We start from the raw sequence: 10,001 nt of genomic DNA on the forward strand, positions 1-10,001 counted from the left end.
TTTTTCAAGGAACGCATTTTGTAAAGGCAAAAGTATGCCAGCGGTGGGATTCGAACTCACTCCCCCGAAGAGACTGGTGCCTAAAACCAGCGCCTTAGACCACTCGGCCACGCTACCGACAGTTTAACTAACGCATGCTCCGGTTAATCATAGCCTTTTTAGAGAAACGCATTTTGTAAAGGCAAAAGTGTGGCAGCGGTGGGATTCGAACCCACGCCCCCGAAGAGACTGGTGCCTAAAACCAGCGCCTTAGACCACTCGGCCACGCTACCGACAGTTCAACTAACGCATGCTCCAGTTAATCATAGCCTTTTTCAAGGAAAAGTGTGGCAGCGGTAGGATTCAAACCCACGCCCCCAAAGAGACTGGCGCCTAAAACCAGCGCCTTAAACCACTCGGCCACGCTACCGACAGTTTAACTAACGCGTGCTCCACTTAATCATAGCCTTTTTCAAGGAACGCATTTTGTAAAGGCAAAAGTGTGGCAGCGGTGGGATTCGAACCCACGCCCCCGAAGAGACTGGTGTCTAAAACCAGCGCCTTAGACCACTCGGCCACGCTACCGACAGTTTAGTTAACGCATGCTCCAGTTAATCATAGCCTTTTTCAAAGAACGCATTTTGTAAAGGCAAAAGTGTGACAGTGGTGGGATTCGAGCCCACGCCTCCGAAGAGACTGGTGCCCAAAACCAGCGCCTTAGAACACTCGGCCACGCTACCGACAGTTGAACTAACGCGTGCTCCGGTTAATCATAGCCTTTTTCAAGGAACGCATTTTGTAAAGGTAAAAGTGTGGCAGCGGTGGGATTTGAACCCACGCCCCCGAGGAGACTGGTGTCTAAAACCAGCGCCTTAGACCACTCGGCCACGCTAACGACAGTTTAACTAACGCATGCTCCGGTTAATTATAGCCTTTTTCAAGGAACGCATTTTGTAAAGGCAAAAGTGTGGCAGCGGTGGGATGCGAACCCACGCCCTAGAAGAGACTGTTGCCTGAAACCAGCGCCTTAGACCACTCGGGCACGCTACCGACAGTTTAACTAACGCAAGCTCCGGTTAATCATAGCCTTTTTCAAGGAACGGATTTTGTAAAGGCAAAAGTGTGGCAGCGGTGGGATTCCAACCCACGCCCCCGAAGAGACTGGTGCCTAAAACCAGTGACTTAGACCACTCGGCCACGCTACCGACAGTTTAACTAACGCATGCTCCTGGTAATCATAGCCTTTTTCAAGGAACGCATTTTGTAAAGGCAAAAGCGTGGCAGCGGTGGGATTCGAACCCACGCCCCCAAAGAGACTGGTGACTAAAACCAGCGCCTTAGAACACTCGGCCACGCTACCGACAGTTTAACTAACGCATGCTCCGGTTAATCATAGCCTTTTTAGAGGAACGCATTTTGTAAATGCAAAAGTGGGGCAGCGGTGGGATTCGAACCCACGGCCCCGAAGAAACTGGTGCCTAAAACCAGCACCATACACCACTCGGCCACACTACCGACAGTTTAAGTAACGCACGCTCCAGTTAATCATAGCCTTTTTCAAGGAAAAGTGTGGCAGCGGTCGGATTCAAACCCACGCCCCCAAAGAGACTGGTGCCTAAAACCATCGCCTTAGACCACTCGGCAACGCTACCGACAGTTTAACTAACGCGTGCTCCAGTTAATCATAGCCTTTTTCAAGGAACGAATTTCGTAAAAGCAAAAGTGTGGCAGCGGTGGGATTCGAACCCACGCCCCCGAAGAGACTGGTGCCTAAAACCAGCGCCTTAGACCACTCGGCCACGCTGCCGACAGTTTAACTAACGCATGCTCCGGTTAATCATAGCCTTTTTCAAAGAACGCATTTTGCAAAGGCAAAAGTGTGACAGTGCTGGGATTCGAGCCCACGCCACTGAAGGGGCTGGTGGATAAAACCAGCGCCTTAGACCACTCGGCAGCGCTACCGACAGTTTACCTAACGCATGCTCCGCTTAATCATAGCCTTTTTCAAGGAACGTAGTTTTTAAAAGTAAAAGAGTGGCACCGGTGGGATTTAAACCCACACCCCCGAAGATACTGGTGCCTAAAACCAGCGCCTTAGACCACTCGGCCACGCTACCGACAGTTTAACTATCGCATGCTCCGGTTAATCATAGCCTTTTTCAAGGAACGCATTTTGTAAAGGCAAAAGTGTCACAGCGGTGGGATTCGAACCCACGCCCCCGAAGAGACTGGTGCCTAAAACCAGCGCCTTAGACCACTCTGCCACGCTACCGACAGTTGAACTAACGCGTGATCCGGTTAATCGTAGCCTTTTTCAAGGAACGCATTTTGTAAAGGCAAAAGTGTGGCAGCGGTGGGATTCGAACCCACGCCCCCGAAGAGACTTGTGCCTAAAACCAGCGCCTTAGACCACTCGGCCACGCTACCGACAGTTTAACTAACGCATGCTCCGGTTAATCATAGCCTTTTTAGAGGAACGCATTTTGTAAAGGCAAAAGTGGGGCAGCGGTGGGATTCGAACCCATGCCCCGAAAAAACTTGTGCCCAAAACCAGCGCCTTAACACCACTCGGCCACGCTACCGACAGTTTAACTAACGCACGCTCCAGTTAATCATAGCCTTTTTCAAAGAACGCATTTTGTAAAGGCAAAGGTGTGACAGTGGTGGGATACGAGCCCACGCCGCCGAAGGGACTGTTGCCTAAAACCAGCGCCTTGGACCACTCGGCCACGCTACCGACAGTTTAACTAACGCATGCTCCGGTTAATCATAGCCTTTTTCAAGGAACGCATTTTGTAAAGGCAAAAGTGTGGCAGCGGTGGGATTCGAACCCACGCCCCCGAAGAGACTTGTGCCTAAAACCAGCGCCTTAGACCACTCGGCCACGCTACCGACAGTTTAACTAACGCATGCTCCGGTTAATCATAGCCTTTTTAGAGGAACGCATTTTGTAAAGGCAAAAGTGCGGCAGCGGTGGGATTCGAACCTACGCCCCCGAAGAGACTTGTGCCTAAAACCAGCGCCTTAGACCACTCGGCCACGCTACCGACAGTTTAACTAACGCATGCTCCGGTTAATCATAGCCTTTTCAGAGGAACGCATTTTGTAAAGGTAAAAGTGTGGCAGCGGTTGGATTCGAACCCATGCCCCCGAAGAGACTGCTGCCTAAAACCAGCGCCTTAGACCACTCGGCCACGCTACCGACAGTTTAACTAACGCATTCTCCGGTTAATCATAGCCTTTTTCAAAGAACGCATTTTCTAAAGGCAAAGGTGTGACAGTGGTGGGATACGAGCCCACGCCGCCGAAGGGACTGGTGCATAAAACCAGCGCCTTGGACCACTCGGCCACGCTACCGACAGTTTAACTAACGCATGCTTCGGTTAATCATAGCCTTTTTCAAGGAACGCAATTTGTAAAGACAAACGTGTGGCAGCGGTGGGATTCGAGCCCACGCCCCCGAAGAGACTGGTGCCTAAAACCAGCGCCTTAGACCACTCGGCCACGCTACCGACCGTTTACCTAACGCATGCTCCGGTTAATCATAGCCTTTTTCAAGGAACGTATTTTGTAAAGGCAAAAGTGTGGCAGCGGTGGGATTTGAACCCACGCCCCCGAAGAGACTGGTGCCTAATACCAGCGCCTTAGACCACTCGGCCACGCTACCGACAGTTTAACTCACGCATGCTCCGGTTAATCATAGCCTTTTTAGAGAAACGCATTTTGTAAAGGCAAAAGTGTGGCAGCGGTGGGATTCGAACCCACGCCCCCGAAGAGACTGGTGCCTAAAACCAGCGCCTTAGACCACTCGGCCACGCTACCGACAGTTCAACTAACGCATGCTCCAGTTAATCATAGCCTTTTTCAAGTAAAAGTGTGGCAGCGGTAGGATTCAAACCCACGCCCCCAAAGAGACTGGCGCCTAAAACCAGCGCCTTAGAACACTCGGCCACGCTACCGACAGTTTAACTAACGCGTGCTCCACTTAATCATAGCCTTTTTCAAGGAACGCATTTTGTAAAGGCAAAAGTGTGGCAGCGGTGGGATTCGAACCCACGCCCCCGAAGAGACTGGTGCCTAAAACCAGCGCCTTAGACCACTCGGCCACGCTACCGACAGTTCAATTAACGCATGCTCCAGTTAATAATAGCCTTTTTCAAAGAACGCATTTTGTAAAGGCAAAAGTGTGACAGTGGTGGGATTCGAGCCCACGCCTCCGAAGAGACTGGTGCCTAAAGCCAGCGCCTTAGACCACTCGGCCACGCTAACGACAGTTTAACTAACGCATGCTCCGGTTAATCATAGCCTTTTTCAAGGAACGCATTTTGTAAAGGCAAAAGTGTGGCAGCGGTGGGATGCGAACCCACGCCCTAGAAGAGACTGTTGCCTGAAACCAGCGCCTTAGACCACTCGGGTACGCTACCGACAGTTTAACTAACGCAAGCTCCGGTTAATCATAGCCTTTTTCAAGGAACGGATTTTGTAAAGGCAAAAGTGTGGCAGCGGTGGGATTCGAACCCACGCCCCCGAAGAGACTGGTGCCTAAAACTAGCGACTTAGACCACTCGGCCACGCTACCGACAGTTTAACTAACGCATGCTCTTGGTAATCATAGCCTTTTTCAAGGAACGCATTTTGTAAAGGCAAAAGCGTGGCAGCGGTGGGATTCGAACCCACGCCCCCAAAGAGACTGGTGCCTAAAACCAGCGCCTTAGAACACTCGGCCACGCTACCGACAGTTTAACTAACGCATGCTCCGGTTAATCATAGCCCTTTTAGAGGAACGCATTTTGTAAAGGCAAAAGTGGGGCAGCGGTGGGATTCGAACCCACGGCCCCGAAGAAACTGGTGCCTAAAACCAGCACCATACACCACTCGGCCACGCTACCGACAGTTTAAGTAACGCACGCTCCAGTTAATCATAGCCTTTTTCAAGGAAAAGTGTGGCAGCGGTCGGATTCAAACCCACGCCCCCAAAGAGACTGGTGCCTAAAACCATCGCCTTAGACCACTCGGCAACGGTACCGACAGTTTAACTAACGCGTGCTCCAGTTAATCATAGCCTTTTTCAAGGAACGAATTTCGTAAAGGCAAAAGTGTGGCAGCGGTGAATTCGAACCCACGTCCCCGAAGAGACTGGTGCCTAAAACAAGCGCCTTAGACCACTCGGCCACGCTACCGACAGTTTAACTAACGCGTGCTCCCGTTAATCATATCCTTTTTCAAAGAACGCATTTTGTAAAAGCAAAAGTGTGGCAGCGGTGGGATTCGAACCCACGCCCCCGAAGAGACTGGTGCCTAAAACCAGCGCCTTAGACCACTCGGCCACGCTGCCGACAGTTTAACTAACGCATGCTCCGGTTAATCATAGCCTTTTTCAAAGAACGCATTTTGCAAAGGCAAAAGTGTGACAGTGCTGGGATTCGAGCCCACGCCACTGAAGGGGCTGGTGGATAAAACCAGCGCCTTAGACCACTCGGCAGCGCTACCGACAGTTTACCTAACGCATGCTCCGCTTAATCATAGCCTTTTTCAAGGAACGTAGTTTTCAAAAGATAAAGAGTGGCAGCGGTGGGATTCAAACCCACGCCCCCGAAGATACTGGTGCCTAAAACCAGCGCCTTAGACCACTCGGCCACGCTACCGACAGTTTAACTATCGCATGCTCCGGTTAATCATAGCCTTTTTCAAGGAACGCATTTTGTAAAGGCAAAAGTGTGGCAGCGGTGGGATGCGAACCCACGCCCTAGAAGAGACTGTTGCCTGAAACCAGCGCCTTAGACCACTCGGGCACGCTACCGACAGTTTAACTAACGCAAGCTCCGGTTAATCATAGCCTTTTTCAAGGAACGGATTTTGTAAAGGCAAAAGTGTCACAGCGGTGGGATTCGAACCCACGCCCCCGAAGAGGCTTGTGCCTAAAACCAGCGCCTTAGACCACTCTGCCACGCTACCGACAGTTGAACTAACGCGTGATCCGGTTAATCGTAGCCTTTTTCAAGGAACGCATTTTGTAAAGGCAAAAGTGTGGCAGCGGTGGGATTCGAACCCACGCCCCCGAAGAGACTTGTGCCTAAAACCAGCGCCTTAGACCACTCGGCCACGCTACCGACAGTTTAACTAACGCATGCTCCGGTTAATCATAGCCTTTTTAGAGAAACGCATTTTGTAAAGGCAAAAGTGTGGCAGCGGTGGGATTCGAACCCACGCCCCCGAAGAGACTGGTGCCTAAAACCAGCGCCTTAGACCACTCGGCCACGCTACCGACAGTTCAACTAACGCATGCTCCAGTTAATCATAGCCTTTTTCAAGGAAAAGTGTGGCAGCGGTAGGATTCAAACCCACGCCCCCAAAGAGACTGGCGCCTAAAACCAGCGCCTTAAACCACTCGGCCACGCTACCGACAGTTTAACTAACGCGTGCTCCACTTAATCATAGCCTTTTTCAAGGAACGCATTTTGTAAAGGCAAAAGTGTGGCAGCGGTGGGATTCGAACCCACGCCCCCGAAGAGACTGGTGTCTAAAACCAGCGCCTTAGACCACTCGGCCACGCTACCGACAGTTTAGTTAACGCATGCTCCAGTTAATCATAGCCTTTTTCAAAGAACGCATTTTGTAAAGGCAAAAGTGTGACAGTGGTGGGATTCGAGCCCACGCCTCCGAAGAGACTGGTGCCTAAAACCAGCGCCTTAGAACACTCGGCCACGCTACCGACAGTTGAACTAACGCGTGCTCCGGTTAATCATAGCCTTTTTCAAGGAACGCATTTTGTAAAGGTAAAAGTGTGGCAGCGGTGGGATTTGAACCCACGCCCCCGAGGAGACTGGTGTCTAAAACCAGCGCCTTAGACCACTCGGCCACGCTAACGACAGTTTAACTAACGCATGCTCCGGTTAATTATAGCCTTTTTCAAGGAACGCATTTTGTAAAGGCAAAAGTGTGGCAGCGGTGGGATGCGAACCCACGCCCTAGAAGAGACTGTTGCCTGAAACCAGCGCCTTAGACCACTCGGGCACGCTACCGACAGTTTAACTAACGCAAGCTCCGGTTAATCATAGCCTTTTTCAAGGAACGGATTTTGTAAAGGCAAAAGTGTGGCAGCGGTGGGATTCCAACCCACGCCCCCGAAGAGACTGGTGCCTAAAACCAGTGACTTAGACCACTCGGCCACGCTACCGACAGTTTAAGTAACGCACGCTCCAGTTAATCATAGCCTTTTTCAAGGAAAAGTGTGGCAGCGGTCGGATTCAAACCCACGCCCCCAAAGAGACTGGTGCCTAAAACCATCGCCTTAGACCACTCGGCAACGCTACCGACTGTTTAACTAACGCGTGCTCCAGTTAATCATAGCCTTTTTCAAGGAACGAATTTCGTAAAAGCAAAAGTGTGGCAGCGGTGGGATTCGAACCCACGCCCCCGAAGAGACTGGTGCCTAAAACCAGCGCCTTAGACCACTCGGCCACGCTGCCGACAGTTTAACTAACGCATGCTCCGGTTAATCATAGCCTTTTTCAAAGAACGCATTTTGCAAAGGCAAAAGTGTGACAGTGCTGGGATTCGAGCCCACGCCACTGAAGGGGCTGGTGGATAAAACCAGCGCCTTAGACCACTCGGCAGCGCTACCGACAGTTTACCTAACGCATGCTCCGCTTAATCATAGCCTTTTTCAAGGAACGTAGTTTTTAAAAGTAAAAGAGTGGCACCGGTGGGATTTAAACCCACACCCCCGAAGATACTGGTGCCTAAAACCAGCGCCTTAGACCACTCGGCCACGCTACCGACAGTTTAACTATCGCATGCTCCGGTTAATCATAGCCTTTTTCAAGGAACGCATTTTGTAAAGGCAAAAGTGTCACAGCGGTGGGATTCGAACCCACGCCCCCGAAGAGACTGGTGCCTAAAACCAGCGCCTTAGACCACTCTGCCACGCTACCGACAGTTGAACTAACGCGTGATCCGGTTAATCGTAGCCTTTTTCAAGGAACGCATTTTGTAAAGGCAAAAGTGTGGCAGCGGTGGGATTCGAACCCACGCCCCCGAAGAGACTTGTGCCTAAAACCAGCGCCTTAGACCACTCGGCCACGCTACCGACAGTTTAACTAACGCATGCTCCGGTTAATCATAGCCTTTTTAGAGGAACGCATTTTGTAAAGGCAAAAGTGGGGCAGCGGTGGGATTCGAACCCACGCCCCCGAAAAAACTTGTGCCCAAAACCAGCGCCTTAACACCACTCGGCCACGCTACCGACAGTTTAACTAACGCACGCTCCAGTTAATCATAGCCTTTTTCAAAGAACGCATTTTGTAAAGGCAAAGGTGTGACAGTGGTGGGATACGAGCCCACGCCGCCGAAGGGACTGTTGCCTAAAACCAGCGCCTTGGACCACTCGGCCACGCTACCGACAGTTTAACTAACGCATGCTCCGGTTAATCATAGCCTTTTTCAAGGAACGCATTTTGTAAAGGCAAAAGTGTGGCAGCGGTGGGATTCGAACCCACGCCCCCGAAGAGACTTGTGCCTAAAACCAGCGCCTTAGACCACTCGGCCACGCTACCGACAGTTTAACTAACGCATGCTCCGGTTAATCATAGCCTTTTTAGAGGAACGCATTTTGTAAAGGCAAAAGTGCGGCAGCGGTGGGATTCGAACCTACGCCCCCGAAGAGACTTGTGCCTAAAACCAGCGCCTTAGACCACTCGGCCACGCTACCGACAGTTTAACTAACGCATGCTCCGGTTAATCATAGCCTTTTCAGAGGAACGCATTTTGTAAAGGTAAAAGTGTGGCAGCGGTTGGATTCGAACCCATGCCCCCGAAGAGACTGCTGCCTAAAACCAGCGCCTTAGACCACTCGGCCACGCTACCGACAGTTTAACCAACGCATTCTCCGGTTAATCATAGCCTTTTTCAAAGAACGCATTTTCTAAAGGCAAAGGTGTGACAGTGGTGGGATACGAGCCCACGCCGCCGAAGGGACTGGTGCATAAAACCAGCGCCTTGGACCACTCGGCCACGCTACCGACAGTTTAACTAACGCATGCTTCGGTTAATCATAGCCTTTTTCAAGGAACGCAATTTGTAAAGACAAACGTGTGGCAGCGGTGGGATTCGAGCCCACGCCCCCGAAGAGACTGGTGCCTAAAACCAGCGCCTTAGACCACTCGGCCACGCTACCGACCGTTTACCTAACGCATGCTCCGGTTAATCATAGCCTTTTTCAAGGAACGTAGTTTGTAAAGGCAAAAGTGTGGCAGCGGTGGGATTTGAACCCACGCCCCCGAAGAGACTGGTGCCTAAAACCAGCGCCTTAGACCACTCGGCCACGCTACCGACAGTTTAACTCACGCATGCTCCGGTTAATCATAGCCTTTTTAGAGAAACGCATTTTGTAAAGGCAAAAGTGTGGCAGCGGTGGGATTCGAACCCACGCCCCCGAAGAGACTGGTGCCTAAAACCAGCGCCTTAGACCACTCGGCCACGCTACCGACAGTTCAACTAACGCATGCTCCAGTTAATCATAGCCTTTTTCAAGAAAAAGTGTGGCAGCGGTAGGATTCAAACCCACGCCCCCAAAGAGACTGGCGCCTAAAACCAGCGCCTTAGACCACTCGGCCACGCTACCGACAGTTTAACTAACGCGTGCTCCACTTAATCATAGCCTTTTTCAAGGAACGCATTTTGTAAAGGCAAAAGTGTGGCAGCGGTGGGATTCGAACCCACGCCCCCGAAGAGACTGGTGCCTAAAACCAGCGCCTTAGACCACTCGGCCACGCTACCGACAGTTCAATTAACGCATGCTCCAGTTAATAATAGCCTTTTTCAAAGAACGCATTTTGTAAAGGCAAAAGTGTGACAGTGGTGGGATTCGAGCCCACGCCTCCGAAGAGACTGGTGCCTAAAGCCAGCGCCTTAGACCACTCGGCCACGCTAACGACAGTTTAACTAACGCATGCTCCGGTTAATCATAGCCTTTTTCAAGGAACGCATTTTGTAAAGGCAAAAGTGTGGCAGCGGTGGGATGC

At 51.3% G+C, this 10,001-nt stretch overlaps 35 non-coding genes across 35 annotated transcripts; all 35 read right to left on the minus strand.

The window, feature by feature from the left end:
* Positions 1 to 190: 190 nt before the first annotated feature.
* Positions 191 to 272, minus strand: TRNAL-UAG (transfer RNA leucine (anticodon UAG)). Its single transcript has one exon. It is a non-coding gene; the product is annotated as a tRNA-Leu (tRNA).
* Positions 273 to 327: 55 nt separating this feature from the next.
* TRNAL-UAG (transfer RNA leucine (anticodon UAG)) lies at positions 328 to 409 on the minus strand. The gene has a single exon. It is a non-coding gene; the product is annotated as a tRNA-Leu (tRNA).
* A 73-nt stretch (positions 410 to 482) lies between these two features.
* Positions 483 to 564, minus strand: TRNAL-UAG (transfer RNA leucine (anticodon UAG)). Its single transcript has one exon. It is a non-coding gene; the product is annotated as a tRNA-Leu (tRNA).
* A 228-nt stretch (positions 565 to 792) lies between these two features.
* Positions 793 to 874, minus strand: TRNAL-UAG (transfer RNA leucine (anticodon UAG)). The gene has a single exon. It is a non-coding gene; the product is annotated as a tRNA-Leu (tRNA).
* Positions 875 to 1,412: 538 nt separating this feature from the next.
* Positions 1,413 to 1,494, minus strand: TRNAL-UAG (transfer RNA leucine (anticodon UAG)). Its single transcript has one exon. It is a non-coding gene; the product is annotated as a tRNA-Leu (tRNA).
* A 210-nt stretch (positions 1,495 to 1,704) lies between these two features.
* Positions 1,705 to 1,786, minus strand: TRNAL-UAG (transfer RNA leucine (anticodon UAG)). Its single transcript has one exon. It is a non-coding gene; the product is annotated as a tRNA-Leu (tRNA).
* Positions 1,787 to 2,167: 381 nt separating this feature from the next.
* On the minus strand, positions 2,168 to 2,251 carry TRNAL-UAG (transfer RNA leucine (anticodon UAG)). Its single transcript has one exon. It is a non-coding gene; the product is annotated as a tRNA-Leu (tRNA).
* Positions 2,252 to 2,324: 73 nt separating this feature from the next.
* On the minus strand, positions 2,325 to 2,406 carry TRNAL-UAG (transfer RNA leucine (anticodon UAG)). The gene has a single exon. It is a non-coding gene; the product is annotated as a tRNA-Leu (tRNA).
* Positions 2,407 to 2,789: 383 nt separating this feature from the next.
* Positions 2,790 to 2,871, minus strand: TRNAL-UAG (transfer RNA leucine (anticodon UAG)). The gene has a single exon. It is a non-coding gene; the product is annotated as a tRNA-Leu (tRNA).
* A 73-nt stretch (positions 2,872 to 2,944) lies between these two features.
* Positions 2,945 to 3,026, minus strand: TRNAL-UAG (transfer RNA leucine (anticodon UAG)). Its single transcript has one exon. It is a non-coding gene; the product is annotated as a tRNA-Leu (tRNA).
* A 383-nt stretch (positions 3,027 to 3,409) lies between these two features.
* On the minus strand, positions 3,410 to 3,491 carry TRNAL-UAG (transfer RNA leucine (anticodon UAG)). Its single transcript has one exon. It is a non-coding gene; the product is annotated as a tRNA-Leu (tRNA).
* Positions 3,492 to 3,564: 73 nt separating this feature from the next.
* Positions 3,565 to 3,646, minus strand: TRNAL-UAG (transfer RNA leucine (anticodon UAG)). Its single transcript has one exon. It is a non-coding gene; the product is annotated as a tRNA-Leu (tRNA).
* A 73-nt stretch (positions 3,647 to 3,719) lies between these two features.
* TRNAL-UAG (transfer RNA leucine (anticodon UAG)) lies at positions 3,720 to 3,801 on the minus strand. The gene has a single exon. It is a non-coding gene; the product is annotated as a tRNA-Leu (tRNA).
* Positions 3,802 to 4,011: 210 nt separating this feature from the next.
* TRNAL-UAG (transfer RNA leucine (anticodon UAG)) lies at positions 4,012 to 4,093 on the minus strand. The gene has a single exon. It is a non-coding gene; the product is annotated as a tRNA-Leu (tRNA).
* Positions 4,094 to 4,476: 383 nt separating this feature from the next.
* On the minus strand, positions 4,477 to 4,558 carry TRNAL-UAG (transfer RNA leucine (anticodon UAG)). The gene has a single exon. It is a non-coding gene; the product is annotated as a tRNA-Leu (tRNA).
* Positions 4,559 to 4,631: 73 nt separating this feature from the next.
* TRNAL-UAG (transfer RNA leucine (anticodon UAG)) lies at positions 4,632 to 4,713 on the minus strand. Its single transcript has one exon. It is a non-coding gene; the product is annotated as a tRNA-Leu (tRNA).
* Positions 4,714 to 4,786: 73 nt separating this feature from the next.
* TRNAL-UAG (transfer RNA leucine (anticodon UAG)) lies at positions 4,787 to 4,868 on the minus strand. The gene has a single exon. It is a non-coding gene; the product is annotated as a tRNA-Leu (tRNA).
* A 364-nt stretch (positions 4,869 to 5,232) lies between these two features.
* On the minus strand, positions 5,233 to 5,314 carry TRNAL-UAG (transfer RNA leucine (anticodon UAG)). The gene has a single exon. It is a non-coding gene; the product is annotated as a tRNA-Leu (tRNA).
* A 228-nt stretch (positions 5,315 to 5,542) lies between these two features.
* Positions 5,543 to 5,624, minus strand: TRNAL-UAG (transfer RNA leucine (anticodon UAG)). The gene has a single exon. It is a non-coding gene; the product is annotated as a tRNA-Leu (tRNA).
* A 383-nt stretch (positions 5,625 to 6,007) lies between these two features.
* TRNAL-UAG (transfer RNA leucine (anticodon UAG)) lies at positions 6,008 to 6,089 on the minus strand. Its single transcript has one exon. It is a non-coding gene; the product is annotated as a tRNA-Leu (tRNA).
* Positions 6,090 to 6,162: 73 nt separating this feature from the next.
* On the minus strand, positions 6,163 to 6,244 carry TRNAL-UAG (transfer RNA leucine (anticodon UAG)). Its single transcript has one exon. It is a non-coding gene; the product is annotated as a tRNA-Leu (tRNA).
* Positions 6,245 to 6,299: 55 nt separating this feature from the next.
* TRNAL-UAG (transfer RNA leucine (anticodon UAG)) lies at positions 6,300 to 6,381 on the minus strand. Its single transcript has one exon. It is a non-coding gene; the product is annotated as a tRNA-Leu (tRNA).
* Positions 6,382 to 6,454: 73 nt separating this feature from the next.
* On the minus strand, positions 6,455 to 6,536 carry TRNAL-UAG (transfer RNA leucine (anticodon UAG)). Its single transcript has one exon. It is a non-coding gene; the product is annotated as a tRNA-Leu (tRNA).
* A 228-nt stretch (positions 6,537 to 6,764) lies between these two features.
* Positions 6,765 to 6,846, minus strand: TRNAL-UAG (transfer RNA leucine (anticodon UAG)). The gene has a single exon. It is a non-coding gene; the product is annotated as a tRNA-Leu (tRNA).
* A 520-nt stretch (positions 6,847 to 7,366) lies between these two features.
* TRNAL-UAG (transfer RNA leucine (anticodon UAG)) lies at positions 7,367 to 7,448 on the minus strand. Its single transcript has one exon. It is a non-coding gene; the product is annotated as a tRNA-Leu (tRNA).
* A 381-nt stretch (positions 7,449 to 7,829) lies between these two features.
* On the minus strand, positions 7,830 to 7,913 carry TRNAL-UAG (transfer RNA leucine (anticodon UAG)). The gene has a single exon. It is a non-coding gene; the product is annotated as a tRNA-Leu (tRNA).
* Positions 7,914 to 7,986: 73 nt separating this feature from the next.
* Positions 7,987 to 8,068, minus strand: TRNAL-UAG (transfer RNA leucine (anticodon UAG)). Its single transcript has one exon. It is a non-coding gene; the product is annotated as a tRNA-Leu (tRNA).
* Positions 8,069 to 8,141: 73 nt separating this feature from the next.
* Positions 8,142 to 8,224, minus strand: TRNAP-UGG (transfer RNA proline (anticodon UGG)). The gene has a single exon. It is a non-coding gene; the product is annotated as a tRNA-Pro (tRNA).
* A 228-nt stretch (positions 8,225 to 8,452) lies between these two features.
* TRNAL-UAG (transfer RNA leucine (anticodon UAG)) lies at positions 8,453 to 8,534 on the minus strand. The gene has a single exon. It is a non-coding gene; the product is annotated as a tRNA-Leu (tRNA).
* Positions 8,535 to 8,607: 73 nt separating this feature from the next.
* On the minus strand, positions 8,608 to 8,689 carry TRNAL-UAG (transfer RNA leucine (anticodon UAG)). The gene has a single exon. It is a non-coding gene; the product is annotated as a tRNA-Leu (tRNA).
* A 383-nt stretch (positions 8,690 to 9,072) lies between these two features.
* TRNAL-UAG (transfer RNA leucine (anticodon UAG)) lies at positions 9,073 to 9,154 on the minus strand. Its single transcript has one exon. It is a non-coding gene; the product is annotated as a tRNA-Leu (tRNA).
* Positions 9,155 to 9,227: 73 nt separating this feature from the next.
* On the minus strand, positions 9,228 to 9,309 carry TRNAL-UAG (transfer RNA leucine (anticodon UAG)). The gene has a single exon. It is a non-coding gene; the product is annotated as a tRNA-Leu (tRNA).
* Positions 9,310 to 9,382: 73 nt separating this feature from the next.
* TRNAL-UAG (transfer RNA leucine (anticodon UAG)) lies at positions 9,383 to 9,464 on the minus strand. Its single transcript has one exon. It is a non-coding gene; the product is annotated as a tRNA-Leu (tRNA).
* A 55-nt stretch (positions 9,465 to 9,519) lies between these two features.
* TRNAL-UAG (transfer RNA leucine (anticodon UAG)) lies at positions 9,520 to 9,601 on the minus strand. The gene has a single exon. It is a non-coding gene; the product is annotated as a tRNA-Leu (tRNA).
* Positions 9,602 to 9,674: 73 nt separating this feature from the next.
* On the minus strand, positions 9,675 to 9,756 carry TRNAL-UAG (transfer RNA leucine (anticodon UAG)). Its single transcript has one exon. It is a non-coding gene; the product is annotated as a tRNA-Leu (tRNA).
* Between the last annotated feature and the right edge of the window lie 245 nt (positions 9,757 to 10,001).

The sequence above is a fragment of the Rhipicephalus microplus genome, chromosome 2 (assembly GCF_043290135.1).
Source record: "Rhipicephalus microplus isolate Deutch F79 chromosome 2, USDA_Rmic, whole genome shotgun sequence".
Lineage (NCBI taxonomy): Eukaryota > Metazoa > Arthropoda > Arachnida > Ixodida > Ixodidae > Rhipicephalus > Rhipicephalus microplus.